General features: G+C 47.8%; 2 long non-coding RNA genes across 10 annotated transcripts in view; one reads left to right on the top strand and one right to left on the bottom strand.

The window, feature by feature from the left end:
• Window positions 1-1,635: 1,635 nt before the first annotated feature.
• LOC128344799 (uncharacterized) lies at window positions 1,636-16,610 on the bottom strand. Of its 4 annotated transcripts, XR_008316053.1 has the most exons (5): window positions 16,412-16,610; window positions 15,331-15,536; window positions 3,150-3,251; window positions 2,817-2,959; window positions 1,636-2,614 (listed from the first exon to the last, which is right to left on the bottom strand). It is a non-coding gene; the product is annotated as an uncharacterized LOC128344799 (long non-coding RNA). The 4 variants fall into 4 exon arrangements; XR_008316055.1 differs by lacking the exons at window positions 15,331-15,536; window positions 16,412-16,610 and adding an exon at window positions 13,778-14,537; XR_008316054.1 differs by lacking the exons at window positions 15,331-15,536; window positions 16,412-16,610 and adding an exon at window positions 9,381-9,797.
• The window catches only part of LOC128344800 (uncharacterized), a 26,395-nt gene continuing 20,964 nt past the window's right edge, over window positions 13,948-19,378 (top strand). Inside the window, exon 1 of one of the 6 annotated variants that reach the window (XR_008316059.1) lies at window positions 13,948-14,178. This is a non-coding gene — a long non-coding RNA (uncharacterized LOC128344800). Of the gene's footprint in view, window positions 14,179-15,074; window positions 15,279-15,654; window positions 16,272-16,365; window positions 16,804-16,833; window positions 17,049-18,688; window positions 18,762-19,378 lie in introns of those variants that run through there. The other 5 variants (XR_008316057.1, XR_008316058.1, XR_008316061.1 and 2 more) reach the window with 5 other exon arrangements.

Below are 19,378 nucleotides of genomic sequence, written 5' to 3'. Positions count from 1 at the left end.
CACCCCCCAAAAACCCCCAAACTCATGCAGGCATATACATATATAGCAGCATATCTCTGCTACACACACACACACACACACACACACACACACACTCACTCACTCACTCACTCACTCACTCACTCACTCACTCTTATATGCATACAACTTGGTCAAAAACAAGATACAAAACCAGATTTGCACATTAAAAACCTCCTGGAAACAGACAATAAAAACTGAAATGCTTCTCTAAAAAGATGATTCTTCAAGTCATATGCAACAAACAGAAACAACACAACACAAAAAACCAAACTTGGGGGGCTTCCTTCTCTCTCTCCTAATAAAGCTCCTCAGTTGATAAGGTAATCTGAACGAGGCTCCTGCACCCCAGTCAGCACCTCAGAAGGGGAGGAGAGGGCGTTGGGAAGCCTCGGCCTGAGCCTCTTCAACAGGAGAATATGTCTTGCCCACAAATGACAGAAGATGCTTGTGCTTCTGCGCAGGGCAGCCTTGTGCAAAATTTGCTTTCCTACTAGTTTGTTGAGTGGGTAAGCTGAAAATGATCGTCCAAACCTCCTCCTTGTGCTGATTGCATTGAAATGCTATCCACTCCTCAGCAATACAAAAAAACAATTGGAGGGGCATCCTTCTTTCTCTCCTAATAAAATTCCTCAGCGGATACATACGGAAACCTGAACAAGACTCCCACCCTATTCAGCACCTCAGAAGGAGAGGAACAAATCCTGTATCTGTAGTATTGCAGAAGTGCACAAGATTACACAAAGATTACCCTGGGGATCAGGTGTTGGGCTTTGGGGATCACATGCTGGACAGAGACTGATGGGAAGCCCCTGCCTCTTAGACAAGAGCATGGGGAGCACATAGATGCCCCGCCCTGGATTCCCCATGTCCCCCACACCCAAGACCCCCCATGTCCCCCATCCCAGATCCCTCCATGCACCACCCAGCTGTTCCCCTGCTCACCCCTTCAATTCCAAGCATATATGCAGATGCCGAGGTACACGTGCTACAGCGCAAATTCAGAAACTTCTTGCACAAGCACTGATCTCAACACATCAAAATCTATCGCCAATATGCTTTAGGAGATGAAAGGCTGATGATGGTGATGGTGACGCAGACATAGAGACATAGAAAGCTGCCATATACTGAGTCAGGCCATTGGTCTATCTAGCTCAGTTTTGTCTTCACAGACTGGCAGCGGCTTCTCCAAGGTTGCAGGCAGGAGTCTCTGTCAGCCCTATCTTGGAGATGCTGTCAGGGAGGGAACTCGGAACCTTCTGCTCTTCCCAGAGCAGCTCCATCCCCTGAGGGGAATATCTTACAGTGCTCACACTTCTAGTCTCCCATTCATATGCAACCAGCATGAACGTTGCTTAGCTAAGGGGGCAAGTCATGCTTGTTACCACAAGCCCAGCTCTTCTTTCTCTGACCAGCTCTCCTCCTCCTCCTCCGATGAACTGGCGACAGATTTCGATGTGCTGTTTTCTTAGCTTGACCAAACTGCACACAGGGCAGCTTTTCATTGAGATGCCACCCCTCTGCTTTGCTGCAATAGATTGGTTCGGCAGAGCCATGATAACACTGTGACTGACACGACATCGCTACTGTAACGAGCAATAATTTGGAATGCATCACTGCACTGTGTTAAACTTTATTCACTATGCTGTGGAAAGAATATCTATAGAAACAGATAATGACGATAAGGAAAAAAATAAGGTTTCTTCTAAAAGAGACTGACCATTGAAGTGGCTTTTCTCGTCACAGCTTGGTACAAACAAGGTAGACAACTGGAGGACAGTTTACACATTCAAATATCAGCGGCCAGTTCTGGCTGCATTGTGATACTAACATTCCGGCAGGCAGGGGGAGCTTCTGTTGGGAGTAGAGGAGCTTCCTGCGAATTTGTCTCCTGCTCCTTTGGGCAAGCAGTGCCCAGAGGGCAGAGCTCCTGGGAGCATTGCTCCAATGCTCTGTTTCCTGATGTCTACCCTGTTTCCTGATGTGCTTGGTGCTTCCTGAACTTCCTTAAGGTCTGAGGAATCCTCAGTGTGGGAGGTGTTACGCCTGGGGCTGGCATATGGTTGGACTGTGTCCACAGCAAAGACAGTAAGTGCCTCCGCCAAAGGAGAACTGAGGAGCTCCTGCAGCCCTTTCCATGGGTGGACAGATGATCACCTTGAAGAACTCTCTGGACATTGCTGGGCAGGTGTGCTGTTGGTTGAACTGGCCTCAGAAAAAATTATAGCACACAATGCTGGGGCCAGAGTTAATGGGGGACTGCAGGTTGTAGGATTGTGCATGCCCGCTGGCATGTCCATTGCCTGTTGCAGCTGCCTGGAAGTTCTCCAGCCAGCCAGGAGCCCCTCAAATACCTGCCCATTCCTATCCATTGCCTAGCAGACATGAGTGCTGTCTTCCTCTGCCTGTATCAACATCTACCCCAATAAAACATTTGTCTGCTTCAGGGATCTGGCAGACTGCTCCTGCTGTCTGGTGCTCTCCTCGGCCTGGTTCTCGATCCAGGTGTGCACCAAGTCCTCCAATCTGTCTGCGCAGCATCTCTTGCACCTCATAAGGTTGAGGCGTGTTGTTGGCGATAGTGCTGGCTGGGAACCTGGAAGTGTCGAGAGGGGGCATGTTAGTCTTCCTATCATGGTCTTGGCAATCCAATCCCATGGCTGCAAGCACAGGAGGAAGGCAATGCCAGGTTGGGGTGGGGGCAGCTTCTCTGCTTGAGAGAAGGGGAAGTGCCAGGCAATGCTAGGCTGGGATTGTGGGGCAGCGGGACCTGGAGGGCTCAAAGTTAGGTGTTTTACTTGAGAGTCTTTCTGTTACAGAGGATTCCTTCCAGGTCCACGTGGCCATGCGGGGCTGCTACGAAGGCCGGTTGAGGTAGATAGGCATGCAAGCCGTGTGGGGGTGATATGCAGGCTGGTCAAAGTTGATGGGCATGTAGGCCCTGCAGAGGAGAGAAGCAGGAGGAGATGTGTGTTGGGACCAGCAATGCAGGGCGTTTTCACTTTGAACAACTTTTCATCTCAGTCATAGGTCTGCATTCAGCCCAGATAGTGTGCTACTCTGGGCTACAGCAAGTCTTGCCTTTGGAGCCCCTTCACTGGACCTGTGCTGAATTTTGAGACACAGCTTACCTTCATTCCTCCCTGTGTGAGCCCCCAATATTAGTTCCTGCTCAGAGGCCTGACCTCCAGGAGTGGTCCTGTGTCTGGTGAGTTTGGATAGGATTGAGGCCTCTGGAAGGTGTTGAGGAAAGAGAGCAGGAAGAGAATCAGTGAGGGCAAGAAATCAGACATAGGGCAAAGCCCGGCAAAAGGAGATATTGGCACCAAAGTGAGCATCAGCCAGTGAGGTAGTTGCATGTGCTCTCCATTACAGCCCCCATGGCCATGGCCACCCCAACAGCCAGAGGGGATGGTTTCCAACCTCCCAGGGCAGGGGGGAAACCCTATGCTTGTGGTCCCCTATATCAGCATCTTTCTGAAGCCACCACATTAAAAGTGTTAACCCTAACCCTAACCCACCAAAACTTGTAATGACTAGCAGCAGATGTTCTGCTGTTTTATTCAGTTCCATCATTTTTGCCACTACTGTTACTAATCTCTAGTTTATAAATCATTGCAGGGTTCCTAGCCCTTGACCCTTAGATGTTCAACCATAGTAGCTGAAGAACAGCAGATAATGGTGACTAACGGGCTGGGAGCCCCTGGTTTATTGTTTTGTCTGATTTTATAATACATCACACTTGTACAGCCCTTTCATAGCCATGGTTATCAATACCATCGACTTTCGATACCATCGACCATGGCATCCTTCTGGAGTGCCTGTGTGGGTTGTGTACTGGGGGCACTGTTTTGCAGTGGTTCAGTTCCTTCCTTAGTGGGCACTTTCAGTCATCGTGCATTGGTGGCGAGTGCTCTGCCCTGTGGCCACTCCTTTATGGGGTGGCTTTATGGGGTGGCTTTATGGGGCCTTTATGGTGTCTCATTCTTTTTAACATCTGCATGAAACTGCTGGGACAGGACATCTGCCATTTGGGGGTGAGCTTCCATCAATGTGCCGATGATACCCAGTTGTATATAGCCACCCCAGGCCACTCTGGAGATGCTGTTTCTGTGCTTGCCAAGTGTCTGGAGGCTGCTAGGGTCTGGATGGGCCAAAACAAGCTCAGACTTAATCCCACCCAGACTGAGTTGCTTTTGCTTACTTCTCGACCTGGCCAATTGCCAAGTTTGAGTTTCTCAAAGGATGGGATCATGCTGCCCCTGAAGGAGGTGGTCCAGGACTTGGGGGTCCTCTTGGACTCACGGCTCCTGCTCAAGCAGCACGTGGAGGCCCATGGCCAGAGGTGCCTTTGTGCAGCTTTGGCTGGTCTGCCAGTTGCAGCCCTATCTCCACCGGCAGGCCCTGGCAACGGTAACTCATGCCCTTGTCATCTCTTGTTTGGATTACTGTAATGCACTCTACCTGGGGTTGCCTTTGAAGATGACCCAGAAGCTTCAGTTGGTCCAGAATATGGTGTCCTGCCTCTTATGGACACTAGAAGATATGATAGTGTGACACCTCTTGCAGTTGCTGCTCTGGTTACTTAGTTGCTTCTGGGTCCAATTCAAAGTGCTGGCTCTCACCTTAAAAATCTTTCAGGGCTTGGCACCCATTTACCTTCAGGACTGCCTCTCCTGGCCAGTCCTGTCCCACCCTGTAAGATCTTCCCAGGTTGCCCCTCCTTCGGTCCCTGGTCTTAGAGAGGTCCATGGTATTAGGGCCTGTGAAAGGGCTTTCTCTGATGCGGCCCCTCTACACTGGAACTTTCTCTCCCCCCCCCCGCCCCAGATTTGGTCTGCCTCCTCACTTTCAGCCTTTAAATCCTTATTGAAGACATTTCCCCCCTCCCAAGCGTTTGCCCTTTAATTTAAATTGTTGTTTTTAAAATCTCAGATGCCGTTCTTGCCCTGTACACAGTCCTGTGTCTGTGGACTGGGCGGTATATTAAATCTTTAAATAAATATATAGATAAAATTAATTTAAATAAATTGCGACTGGGGATGTTGGGATCTGTAGTCCAGCAACATCTGGGGACCCTGGTTTGAGGAGCCCTGCTCCAAGGGATAATAATCCAAGGATTATTATCTCCATATTGCAGCTGGGGGGTTGAGGCTGAGGAGAAGTGCTTGCTTAAGCCCACCTAGTCAACCGATGGCTACATGCCTATGCATCTATCTATTAAGTGTACAGTGCCAATAGAAAGTGTTCACCCACTTGAACATTTGTCACATTTTGTGTCAGTGCCCCCCTCCCACAACAAGCACAATTTGTTTCCTCTGAAAGGTGTGGAGTATGGTGTGTTAATGAGTGGTTGCTGTTGAGCTCATGATTCTTTCTAGGATTTATTTATTTATTGTATTTCAGCGGCAATCTTATCCTCACTATCTCTGGGGTGCTTACATGGCACTACAAGAGAAGAGTTTGTCTGATTCAAGTATGATGTACCTACTTAGATGTTGTGAATAGATTTCAGTTCTTGTGCACTTCACGCTCTCAGAACCGATCTACGCATGCGGGGAAAGAATGTGGTGCTGGCACACTATATTTCATAGAATCCAGGCAGGGATTCCATCTGTGTATATATTGTATATAAAAGCTCTCTATTAACTTCTGAAGTGGAAAAAGAAATATATGTCACAGGCAGAAGACTAACTTGCCCCCACATGCTACCTAACATCTTAGCATTCCAGGAGCACGGAGTCTGGCAGCTTAATACAGAAACACACACACACACACCCTGCCACTAGACCCATGGCACTGGTATGAAAGCTGCGGCTCCTAAGTGTTTGTGCATTATCCTTCTCTCTTGCACAAGGTTGGAAAATAAAGAGACTGAAGGAAGCCAAGGGCACACAGCAAAAGGCAGTTGCAGAAATGCTAGTCTTTTGGCCACCCACTCTTCCCCACTTAAAAGAGCTAGCATGTGTTCTGCTGTCTTTATTCAGGGGTCCCTCTCAAGTCCTGTGACAGAGACACTGTTAGACCTTGCCTCTTTGGCTGGGCAAAGAAGTCTTCCTGGGCCAGTGTCGTTCTCCCCTGCTGCATTTGTCAGATCTTAAAACATCCCATGATCATGTGGTGAATTCACTGAAGAAGAGAGGGGTGCCCTATTTCCTCCGCTACCTGAGCAAAGAGGCACCTTTGTGAAGTGGTGATTCTCTGATCTTCCTCTGTCCCCGTCCAGCCCCAGCAGAACGTCCCTCCAGCAGAGGGACTCTTACCCCTGGACTTTGGGACCGAAGTCCAGGGCCTCTATCCCCCCAAGGGCCTCCAAATCTTCTTTAGTCTGTCCTGAGTGATGCAGTTTGTGCCCTCAAGAACCTATGTGTTAAAAAAATGATGCCTAACTTGCAGCGGGGGTGGGGGCTCCAAAGGCCTTTAGGTCCAGGCTCCAAAATTACCTTAGTACACTTCTGCCCTCCAGTGGCTGTTGCTGGAGTCTAACTTTTGCTTCTTTTTAGACTGCAAGCCCTTTTGGGACAGGAAACCAATTTATTGCTTTTCTATTTAAGAACTTGGCTGAACATCCTATATAATAAAACCCTAAGGTACCTGCGACCGTGTCTCTGGCAGGTGTTCTGCGCATGCGTGGCGCGCGCGGACGCAGCAACGGAAACTACACACACAACTGCGTGCCTCTTGCAGGTCTTCTGCGCATGCGTGGCGCGCGGGGACGCAGCAATGGAAACTACGCACACAACTGCGTGTGCGTGTAGTTACCGTCTCTGCGTTGTAGGTCCGCGTAGCAACCAGTTAAACCTGCAAACATTTCTACACAACTCTTCTAGCGCCCGTTAATGTAACGGGCTTAATGTCTAGTCTCTAAATATTTGTAGCTGTAGAGAAGCCATTGCAGCAGCTGAACCCAGCAGGAAGCACAGGCTTGCCTCTACAGCCCCAGATGCTCATAGGTCCTCCCTCCTTACTTGCTGCTTTTTAGGATGTGGAGATGGCCCATCAGCAGCTAGTCTGATCGCTGAGCAAAGATCTTCTGTGGACACCACCCCTGTGGGAAATCCACTTCCATTGCTGAGCAGATCACTGCGGGAGAGCCAAGCACAGTCCAAAGCCAGCCACAACCCTTTGCGCTCTTCAGCAGCTGAGCTGGGTAAGAAGCAGGGCCAGAGGCGTAACTATAGGGGGGCGGGGGGGGCACGTGCCCCGGGCACCATCTTTTCTGGTCACGTGGGGGGCGCCGCCATGACAATTAAAAAAATTTTTTTTAATTTTTTGTTAATACAAATGTTTCCTGCCCAGTGCAGCAGCGCTGCAGCAGTCAAGGGAGCGCGTCGGTGCCCCCTTCCCCATGAGTGGTCCCTTCCACGCCGCCTGCACCCCCCCATTGCTTTGCTGGCGCCTGGCGGCCAGTCGGTGGCCTGGCTTGGCGGTGGTGGTGGGCGCTTGTGAGGAAAAACCTAAGTATAATGTAGTATTTTGGGGGGGGGTGACGGGGGGGCGCGTTGGAGGGGGCGCCATTTCAGTGCTTGCCCCGGGCGCCGTTTTCCCTAGTTACACCTCTGAGCAGGGCTCTCCTTCCAGAGATCCAGCTGGCCCCTTGGCTGCTGCCTCTGTGCTCCCCCTCTGCCTGCTGGGTCCCTGCTTCCTCCCTCTCCAGCAGGTCACAGAGGAACTGTTGTTTGCTGAGATCTGGTGTCTAAAATACTGGCTGCACTTTGCCATGCCACTGAAATGCCCTCCCTCTTGCCTTCCCTCCCAGGTGAAAGCTCAGAGAGAAGGAATGACAGCCAGAGGGAATGTTGACAACCACAACATTACCTTTTGCTTCGAATCAAGAGAGAAGGTCCCACTCTCTGCTGCAGGGAATTTACTGAGTAAATAAATTACTTTATAATTGCTGTGTTGGGTTTTTGTTTTTCCTCTCCAGACCTTCTCATTATTTTATAAATATTGATAGATAAGCTTTATTGTTCTTATCATTGTTCTTATTATTGATGTTGCTATTATTATTATTATTAATTTATTATAGCAATAGCAACAATAATTATTTATAAATATGCAACCACCTGATAAATTATTCAGCTGCATTACTTAGGTAACTGTTGTCATGTATTCATTGCCGTGAACGGTCTGTGAAATGATCAGACCCTATAGGGACTGAACTGGAGAAGAAATAGCTCTGAAAAGCAAAAGAGCTCTCAGTCAGACCCCTGTTCTGGAGAAATATAGTCCTGAAAAGCAGGGTCAGCGCACTCTCACCAAAACCAAAACCAAACCAAACCAAAACCAGTATAAAAATGGCAGCAGTCTCTCCTTCTCCCTCACTGAGTCTTCACATGCTCAGTCGCTGCACACCTCTCTTTCCAGGGCTTTTATAGAGTATCTGGCTACCGCTCTTTGGGAGAAGGCTCTGGGCTGCTGGGAACCTCCTCCTCCTCCAGTTGAGCTCTGTGCAAGATCCCAATCTCATTGGAAATCGTGCAAGATGGTACTTCAGACTCTAGTGAGACTTCCAATAAGATCCGGATCTCGTGCAAAGCTCAGCCAGAGGAATAAGAGGCGGTGGCCCAGCTGGTGGGGAGGGGGAGGGGAACAGGTGAGAGGGAAGGAGGCGGTGGCAAGGGGCAAAAGTCAGATTCCACTCTTGACACTGGGACTTGGGGGAGGGATCCATGGCAGTCCCAGGTAAAAAGGGGCAATTGGAAGGTCTGGTTTTAGGGTTGTGAGAGAGGGAGAAAGAATTATCTCTGTCCACTCTCTCTACTCCTTGCATAATTTTATACACCTCTATCATGTCTCCCCATAGTCGCCTCTTTTCCAGTTTAAAAAGCCCCAGATGCTGTAGCCTTGACTCATAAGGAAGGTGCTCCAGGCCCCTGGTTATCTTGGTTGCCCTCTTCTGCATCTTTCCCCAATTCTACAATGTCCTCCTTAAGATCTGATGACCAGAACTGTATGCAGGACTCCAAATGAGACCGCACCATAGATTTGTAAAAGGGCAATATTTATTTATTAATTTAACATATTTATATACCACCCCAAACCTGTGTCTCTGGGTGGTGTGCGCTAATAAATATTAGCTTTTATAAATGCTAATAGATTATTAGCTCACAGCTAATAAATATTAGCATTTTTATTTTAAATCCCCTTCCTAATGATCCCTGTCATGGAATTTGCCCTTTTCACAGCTGCCATGGACTAAGTCAAGACCTTCAATGAGCTGTCCACCACGACCCCAAGATCTCTCCTTATCAATCACTGACAGCTCAAACCCCATCAGAGTATATGTAAAGTTGGATTTTTTTTGCCCCAATATGTATCACTTACATTGAACCACATTTGCCATTTTGTTGTGCACTAACCTAGTTTGGAGAGATCTTTTTGGAGTTCCTCACAATCTGTTTCATTTTTCAGAACTCTAAATATCATCTGCAAGTGATATTTTGCAGATGATACTTGCAAATATATCATCTGCCAATTTGGCCACTTTGCTGCTTACCCCAACTCTAGATCATTTATGAACAAGTTAAAGAGCAGTGGCCCCAGTACAGAACCCTGAAGCACACCACTTCTTACTTCCCTCCATTGTGAAAACTGTCCATTTATTCCTACCCTCTGTTTTCTGTCCTTCAACCAGTTAACAATCCACAATTGAACCTGTCCCCTTATCCCACTACCGCAAAGTTTACTCAAGAACCTTTGGTGGAGAACTTGGTTGAAAGCTTTTTAGAAGTCCAAGTATACTATACAGGTTTGTACAGTGAGGGAAATAAGTATTTGATCCCCTGCTGATTTTGTCCGTTTGCCCTCTGACACAGAAATGACCAGGCTATAATTGGAATGGTAGGTTTATTGTAGCTGTGAGAGACAGAATAACAACAAACAAACCCTCAAAAGCCCAGTGCCCAAAAGTCAGCGATGGATTTGCATTGTAGTGAGGGAAATAAGTATTCGATCCCCTATCAATCAGCAAAATTTCAGGCTCCCAGGTGTCTTTTCACTATATGCAGGTAACGAGCTGAGATGAGGAACACCCTCTGTAAGGGAGTGCTCCTAATCCCAGCTTGTTACAGTACCTGTATAAAAGACACCTGTCCATAGAAGCAAGCAATCACTCAGCTTCCAAACTCACCACCATGCCCAAGACCAAAGAGCTGTCGAAGGATGTCAGGGACAAGGTTGTAGACCTGCACAAGGCTGGACTGGGCTACAAGACTATCGCCAAGCAGCTTGGTGAGAAGGTGACTACAGTTGGCACGATAACTCGCAAATGGAAGAAACACAAAATAACTGTCAATCTCCCTCGGTCTGGGGCTCCATGCAAGATCTCACCTTGTGGAGTTGCAATGATCATGAGAACAGTGACAAATCAGCCTAGAACTACACGGGGGGAACTTGTCAATGATCTCAGGGCAGGTGGAACCATAGTCACCAAGAAAACAATTGGTAACACACTACGCCGTGAAGGACTGAAATCTTGCAGTGCCCGCAAGGTCCCCCTGCTCAAGGCAGCACATGTACAGGCCCGTCTGCAGTTTGCCAATGCACATCTGAATGATCCAGAGGAGAACTGGGTGAAAGTGTTGTGGTCAGATGAGACCAAAATCGAGCTCTTTGGCATCAACTCAACTCGCCGTGTGTGGAGGAGGAGGAATGCTGCCTATGAGCCCAAGAACACCTTCCCCACCATCAAACATGGAGGTGGACACATTATGCTTTGGGGGTGTTTTTCTGCTAAGGGGACAGGACACCTTCACCGCATCGAAGGGACGATGGACGGGACCATGTACCGTCAGATCTTGGGTGAGCACCTCCTTCCCTCAGCCAGGGCATTGAGAATGGGTCGTGGATGGGTATTCCAGTATGACAATGACCCAAAACACACAGCCAAGGCAACAAAGGAGTGGCTCAAGAAGAAGCACATGAAGGTCCTGGAGTGGCCCAGCCAGTCTCCAGACCTTAATCCCATAGAAAATCTGTGGAGGGAGCTGAAGGTTCGGGTTGCCAAACATCAGCCTTGAAACCTTTCTGACTTGGAGAGGATCTGCAAAGAGGAGTGGGACAACATCCCTCCTGGGTTGTGTGCAAACCTGGTGGCCAACTACAAGAAACGTCTGACCTCTGTGATTGCCAACAAGGGTTTTGCCACCAAGTACTAAGACATCTTTTGTGAAGGCATCGAATACTTATTTCCCTCACTACAATGCAAATCCATCGCTGACTTTTGGGCACTGGGCTTTTGAGGGTTGGTTTGTTGTTATTCTGTCTCTCACAGCTACAATAAACCTACCATTCCAATTATAGCCTGGTCATTTCTGTGTCAGAGGGCAAACGGACAAAATCAGCAGGGGATCAAATACTTATTTCCCTCACTGTACACTGGTTTGAAGCCATACCAGGGTATTCTCCATGGCCAGGGATGTGGTGACACCCATCCTTCACACCTAGATGCTAGCTTGGTAGAGCAGCTAGTCGTCCTCCTCCTGGTCCATAATATAAAGGTCTCCTAATATAATGTGCTAAAAATTGACCTTGGGCCCTGCACACCAAGTTGTGGATGGTTCCGGCCCACTAGGACATTTGAGTTGAACAGTCCTGGCACAGTAGTACTTGAATGGGAAGGATTGCATATAGATTACTTGATAATGCAATACTGATGTGGTGCATGCTGTTTTTGGGGCGAATGGTGGGGAGAATGGTGGGGCGAATGGTTCTATGTTTGTTGTTAAGGGAGGAGAGCTGGACTTGTGGTAGCTAGCATAAATAGTCCCCTTTCCTAAACAGGATCCTCCTTGCTTTGTATTTGGATGGCAGGATTGCTAGAAGGAGGGATAAAATAAGCAAAAAAGGCACCTTTAATGTTTTAAAATTTCATGCTTTTATTATGTGGTGCTGGGCAAGGGTAAATTGGCTCAGCTTCTGCACCTCTCATGCTGGCTCCTTCCCTGCACCACCCACGCTAGCTCTGGCCACCATCTGCCCTGCCTGTCGCCCACCCAGTTGCAGGAGCCACCAGCTGCCACTGGATGGCAGAAGTAAGATTAAAGCAGCAATCCTAAACATAGCTGCTTGAAGTAAATCCCTTTGAAATCAATAGGGCTTACGTTGAGTAAGCATGGTTAAGTTCAGGGTTGTAAGATTCGAAACATTCCAGAAGAAGTTCGATATTATTGTATTGACACGCTTTTGATCTTGCTTGATTTTTGGCTTCATTGCGTGGAATTTGTTGTGTACAATAATTAATATCCCTTAATCGTCTTTCAATTAATAGCCCACAATTATAGTCAAGAGGTTTCATCTAAAGCCTATATTTGGAGGGGTGGGGGTGGAGAGGAAGCAAAATCTACTTCTTTGATAACAATAGCTGCAGAGAGAGAGAGAGATATGCTCTTTTCTTCCATTGCACCCACCCCCATTGTGGACACAATTTTCCTGAGCTTCATGAGAACATCCCTTTGTGTGGAGCTGTCCCCTGCCTGTCACTCTGGGCACTGCTAGTGAGAGGGTCTGTTCCCCAAACTAGAGAGGTTAATAATTTTATAACTTTGTGGACCAATCTGACTGAGGCTGCTGTTCTTCTCTCTTCTTCCCTTTATCAAGCTGCTTCTGCCATCACCAAGCTCTTCTTGCTTAGATTTGCGTCTGACAACCCATTAGTAGTGTTAAGGAGAGAGCCAGGAGCACCCCTACACCTGGTTTGGAGCTGCAGGCTTGTGTTTCCATTGTTGCCTTTCAGACCTCATGGGATCGTGAGTTCACCATTCAGTTCACATGAGCTAAATCATGGGGTATGTCACTTGGCACATGGCCTGGGAAAAGGTGGCTCTAGATCAAGGTTAGCCTGAGACTGCAGGAGGACTGTCCCTGTGCTCGCCCCCTTGATTGCTTTCAGGTGGGGAAGTCGCAGTAGACATGAGTTAACTAAGAGCTATTCTTCTCAAGAACTAGCCAAATACTATCGCCCCAACAGGAAGGAGTGCTAAGGGGTGACAGCTCATCTCCTCTGCTAACAAACCTGTGGTAACAAATGGCTGACTAGGGCACAGGAAGCTAGCTTGTTAATTCCTAGTCACTCCCAAGGTTTCATAAAAACACGAGTTAAGCTTGGATGTGCCCATCACATTTTGCCCCACACAGGTATTTCAGACCTAATCACCTATTGTAGTGAAAGAGCACACCCAGCAGAACTTAACAGAACAAACATGCATTGCTGGGGCTATTCATTTTGTCCACCTTTTCAGCAGAAACGTGTGGTAAGCATGTCACCTGTATAGCTGAGGGCTGCCTGGGCAGAAAGTATAACTCACTGGACACTGAGTGGACTTGAAAATAAAACAAAGTCAAGTTTATTTATGTACAAGCGGCTTAAAGGTTTCTCTCTGTCAAACAGGGCTTTAGTGGTTTCTATAACAAGATCAAGATTTGGCTACAGTGTATATAATGATTTGTATTTGATGTAAAGTTTAATGACAACACAGACTTCACCCACTAGTAGGCACTCTATACATATGGGTATAGAGTTTAAACCAGGATTTCTTACCCTTGGGCCCCCACAACTCCCATCATCCCCAGACATGGCCTTTGTGGCTGAGGAAGATGGGAGTTGTAGTACAACAAAATCTGGGGGCCCAAGGTTAAGAAACCCTGGTTTAAACGGTTTGACTGAGGTAGCCACATTTGGATTGTCTATTTCTTCAAGACACCGATCCTGTCCTACCCAGTTCGGTCCTCCCTGGAACCCACCAGTCCCAGAACAGACCCTGTCTCTCTAGAGATCTAGCTCTGTCCGTCCCTATCTCCTGGCTTCTCTAAGCCCTCTCTAACTCTGGCGCTTTCAAGCCCTTTCTAACCCTCTGAGCTACTACTTAGACAGTTTAACTGCCACTCTGCTCCATTCTAAAGCCCCTCCCTCTGGAATCCCACCTGGAAAGGGGCTCCTTGGGCTTCAGAAGATGATTGACAGCTCTGGTGCTGCCACTAACCATCACAACCTTCCTTTGAATAATAATTAAAAAGATAAATTCCTGAAACGTGGCTTGATCTAAGGCCTTGCTTTTCCTTGCTCATTATTTTGTAATGGGCATACTGTGAGGGTGCTGCTTAAATTAAGGTGTTTTGTGAGGAAAGCTCTCCAGCTTATGCACAATGGAAAATATTAAGGTGACATATTACCTTGTGTGTGTTCTTTAGGTCTGCTGTGTGTTGACAATTAACAGGATAGATTAAGCAATTTGAAAGATTTTTTTCTGATACGCTTGGCAGCAGAATGTTTTTTTCAACCAACTTTTTAATACAAGAAAAATTGAGAGTGGTAGGTGCCATCTTAGATTATGTGTTCTGCTTCACTCGCCCACACCAGAGGGAATGCCTCTGCTAAGATGGTGCCGCTTGTGATGCATTTGTGCTCCCACTAGGCTCAACACAGTGGTGTTTACCCTATTTTTTGTATTGAAGGTCTGGAACTTCCAAGGAAAATAACTTCTCAGTGTATGTAAACTTTCAGAAATATGTGTGGTACAGACCCTGATAAAATGCATGTGGAATGTAAATGTGAAGGCAGTTGAGAGTAGGATATGTTTGGGCATTGAAGATGTACTTGGTCTGGATGTTCTCTGGATGTCCTTGGACAAGTCTTTGGATCCCAAGACTCTCCCATGCCCGCAGAAGGCACTGCTGCTAACCTTGGGGAAGAAATGTTACTTTCCTGCCCCAACTTGTTAGGCCCCTGTACTTCCTGTAAATGACCTCTAGAGGATCAGGAGACTATCCAGAGAAGTGATTCTCAAATTAAGCACACACATCATTGCGAGTGGAAGTACTTTCTACTGATGCAGGGAGACCTCTGGATTCAAGTGGGAAATGCTATTTGACAGACTAGCTAGTGGCAATTGCTTTCAGCAGCAAGAATGCTCTGCAGATCAGCTGACCTTCTAGTGCAGGCTTGTTGATTCTTTTGAAATGCTTCTTTATTAGGGATAATCTGAACAGACCCTCATTTCCTTTACCCCATTCCCAGGTGGTGGAAATGAGGGTGTGTTTTGGGCAAATGTGTGACCATGTGTGTGAAATTCTTTGCACATTTCAGAGCTATCTTAATGTTGGTTGGTGGCAACATCCTTTCCACCCCACTGCCTCTCTTTGCAGGAAGCACCAACAGCAGCAGTGGTGGTGGTGCTCTCCTCAGTGGCTAGCTCAAACCAGCCTCCATAATGATGTTCCTCCAGAATGCTCCAGGAATTATGCTATGCCATGATAAGCAGGTGGGATGTTCACGAACTGGTAGATGGCCAGTATGGCGTGTGTGTGTGTTACCTTTAAGGATCGGGGAGGGTGCTTCCCCCTCCCCACCACCGTGTTTTTCCTGCCGGTGCTGTCTTTAAAATAGCTGGTGCAGGGTGGCAGCGGTCCTCCTTGCTGCCCTGGTCAGCATCAAACTGGAAGTGCCCGACACACGTGTGCCAAACCGCCGGACTTTTGAACTGATTCAGTGGTCCACAAAAGGACCTATTAAGCAGCTTCTGGTGGGGAAAATGGCCATCATTAGTGTAAATTTCAGATCAGCACTAAATATAAGGCAAGGCAGAAGGACCCAAACGTCCCTTCTTTCCAAGAACTGGATTGTGAACTTGGCAGTGCTGCACCAAGCCTCAAATAACTAATTTTGAAATATTGGTTAGTTCAAATAGACCTCACAGAAGAGCAATAAATCAGCTACCACTTAGAAACAACAAAATATACCAGTTTAATATCTTCCCATCTTCTCTGTCATGTTCTTGCAATGGTGAAAGAGAGTGGAGCATTGCTTACTTACTGTGAAAGCTCCTTCTTGCTGTGGAGTCCAAGGGAGTCTCACGTGTGGGTTATGTGATCCCACGTGACTCCAAAGGCAGGACTAAGCCAATTAGGAAAGCTTTTAAAACTGGGAGGAGCAAACCCTCCTTAGTTCTTTTAGGCCAAGAAGCAATACGTACCTTCTTAGGTACTGGTAAATAACTAGGACAAAAAAAAAAAAAGAGTTAAACAACCTAATCAACATACTACCATGATCCTCCAGCTAACAGGAGAAGGAAGTGACTACAGGATACCTCTCCCAGTAGTACACTGCGGACTGTAGTCCTTAAAAGAAAAATATGCAGAGAGCCCCCCAAGGGGAAAAAAACATGCCTAGAACCCCCAGGTCCCTGGACAGTAGGTGCAGGTAGAAGGGTGGGTCGAGACGTCCTTGGACTCCGCAGCAAGAAAGAGCCTTCATGGTGAGTAACCAATGTTCCGTTCTCTGCTGCTGGAGTCCAAGGTGGTCTCACGTGTGGGGACATACCACAGCCTTAGAACCAACCGGGGGGGGGGGGTACCTTGCGCCTACTCTGCAGGGAGAATCTGTTGAAGGACTCACCTTCCAAACACCACCTGGGCAGAGGCAAAGGCGTCAAGTCTATAATGCTTAGTAAAAGTGGAAGGCGCCAGCCTGGTGGCTGCTCTACAAATGTCCTGGACAGGAGCGTTCGTTCTGCTGAGGCCACTGCAGTTCTTGTGGAATTGGCCAATATTTTAGTGGGTGCCCTGAAATCTTGTGCTTCATACTCCAAGGTTATATACACCTTTAACCACCTAGCTATGGTGGCAGGCGTGACAGGTTGCCCAATGGATTGGGGCAAAAAAGACACAAAAGAGAGTCCAAAGTCTTAATGTGTTTAGTCCGCTTGATATATACTTTAAGGCACCTGAGGACATCAAGCTTATGCCAGGCCTTCTCCGCTGGGTGAACCAGTTTTGGGCAAAAAGAAAGTAAGATAACGTCCTGAGATACATGGAAAGGAGAGGCTACCTTAGGGCAAAAATGGGGTCTGGAATGGGTTTAACAGAGTCCTCTGAAAAAACGCAAAGGTTCTTCTGTATGGAGAGGGTCCTAAGTTTGGACACTGCGGACTGATGTAATGGCCACGAGGAAGGCCAGCTTGAAGGACAAGCTGTTGTCAGCTTGCCAGCCCTAGTGCCCCCTAACGTGTGGGGCTGTGGCAGTTGCCCTGCAGGTGAGTCTGTGTGGGACTGGGGCCAGAGGGGGTGAGTCAGCAGTTCCTGAAGGTCAGCTGCCCAGATTAGCCATCTTTCTGGGCATATAAAAGGGCTGCTGCCCTGTGGCGGCAGGGTCACCACCGAAGGAGCAACACCAAAGGGAGTCACCCTTTTGGGGGAGTCACTTTGGGGGGCAACGAGGGCAAGGGCCTGGTGATATTCTTTGGCTTCTGATGTTTTTGTATCCTAGGTGTTTCAGATGTGACTTGGTTTGTCTAGGGATGGGAGAGGGTTGTGTGTCCACTGACTGTGGAGTGGCTATTGGTGGTGGGGAATAGAGGAAATAAAGTTGGCAGGTCAGTGTGCCGTTACAGTGTGCCGTCCACCACACAGGGGGAGGGAAGTCAGTTTTAAGGTATTCACCAATAGTCTATCCCATCTTGCAAAAACTGCAACAGGTGTGTCATGGTAGTGGATCCCCAGGGCACCTTGTGACACGCTAACCATCTCAGGAAAGCCCTCCAGGTATGTTGGTAAATCCTGTTGGTGGATGGTCATCTGATGCGCCTTTCAGTTTCCAGGTGGTTAGCCTTAACCAGCCTGGATCCGGGTGCCAGACCGGGCCTTGTTGAAGAAAGTCTGGTGTGACAGGCAGGATGAGGGGCGGTTCTGAGGCCAGGTTGGCGAGTTCTGCAAACCACGGTCTCCTCAGGCAGAACGGAGCTACCAGAAGCATTTGCACTCTCAGGATCTTGACCCTGCAGAGTACCCTTGCTAGGAGCGGAGTTGGAGGAAATGCATAAAGAAGGCCTTCCTGTCACGGGAATGAGAGTGCGTCCACCGATTCTGCCTAGTGGCAGGGGAACCTCGTGAAGAAGTGAGGGACCTGGGCATTGCTCGGGGTTGCAAAGAGGTCCACCACCGGAAGTCTGAAGCGTTGCATGAGCTGCTGGGAGGTTTCCCATTTTAGACGTCACTCCCTTGGGAGCAGAGCCAAGTGACTCCGCCAGTCCACCACTGTGTTCAGATCACCCTGTATGTGATGTGCAGGACTGTTTCTCCTTGCAGGGATCTGGATCTGGTCCTGCTCTGGCAATTTATGTGCACCTTTGCTGTGGTATTTTCGATGCAGATGAGCACATGGTGGTGATGGATGATGGCGTGGAAGTCCAGTGGGGCCAAGTGGATGGCTATGAGTTCCAACCAGTTGATGCTGTGTAGCCTATAAGGACTTTTTTCACCATTGCAAGACTTTATTCTCAATACAGAAAAGAAATTTTTTGTTCTTGAATTTACTGAGATGCAATATTTTTTACATATGCATGTGCAGATACAACTTGCAAGACAATTGTTACTGTTTCTTATTCAAGGACTTTTACCACCATTGCAAGACTATTCTCAATACAGAAAAGAAAAACACTTTTTTCACATACTTATGCTGTTTTTTTCAAATACATGAATGTCTGTGAATTGAATTTGTATTCATCTTTAACAATGATTTTTGTTCAATTTACTGATATGTAATATCTTTGACATATGTATGTGTAGATACAACTTGCAAGACAATGGTTACTGTTACTTATTTACTCTATGATTATTAATACAGCATCTTCCCACCATCATGCACGGTTCCTTTTTTGTTTTTCCTGCTGTGTCAGGTGAACCTGCCTGTTGGATTTCACTGAAATGTCTGCATGGAACGGGAGAAGGAACCACTGTAGGGGCCTCAGGTGAAAATGTGCCATGGGACTGACTCTAGACATGCCACCATCAGACCCAGTAGTCTGGATAGGGACAGCAAGTTGGGGAATCTTGAACTCAGGATCTTGTGGACCTCTACCTCCAGGGTGTGCCTGCGTTCCAGAGGAAGGAAAAGTTTGTCACGTTGAGTGTCTTTGAGAACTCCGAGATGCAGGATTTGATAGGCTGGCTGTAACTGGCTTTTTGCTGTGTTGATCAGGAACCCATGGTCATTGAGGGTGAGCCGTAGGTCCCTCTGGGCCATCTGAGATGTCGTAGACCGGACCAGAAGATTGTCCAAGTACCTAGAAATTATCATGCCCTGGAGTCATAGGTGTGCAATCATGGGCGCCAGGATCTTCGTAAATATGCATGGATCTGATGAGAGGCCAAAGGGGAGTGCTTTGTATTGGTAATGGCGTCCCGAGTAGAGGAAGCGGAGAAGATGGTGACTGACTTGGTGAATAGGCATGTGCAAGTAGGCCTCCTTGAGGTCGATGGACACGAGGAGATCGAGGTGAGGGAGTGCCTTTGCAATGGATCTCAGGGATTCCATACGGAACGTGCGCTTCCGTATAAACCAGTTTAGATGTTTCAGGTCCAACAC

The sequence above is a fragment of the Hemicordylus capensis genome, chromosome 2 (genome assembly GCF_027244095.1).
Source record: "Hemicordylus capensis ecotype Gifberg chromosome 2, rHemCap1.1.pri, whole genome shotgun sequence".
Taxonomy (NCBI): Eukaryota; Metazoa; Chordata; class Lepidosauria; order Squamata; family Cordylidae; genus Hemicordylus; species Hemicordylus capensis.
This window is presented reverse-complemented; position numbering and strand designations above follow the sequence as displayed.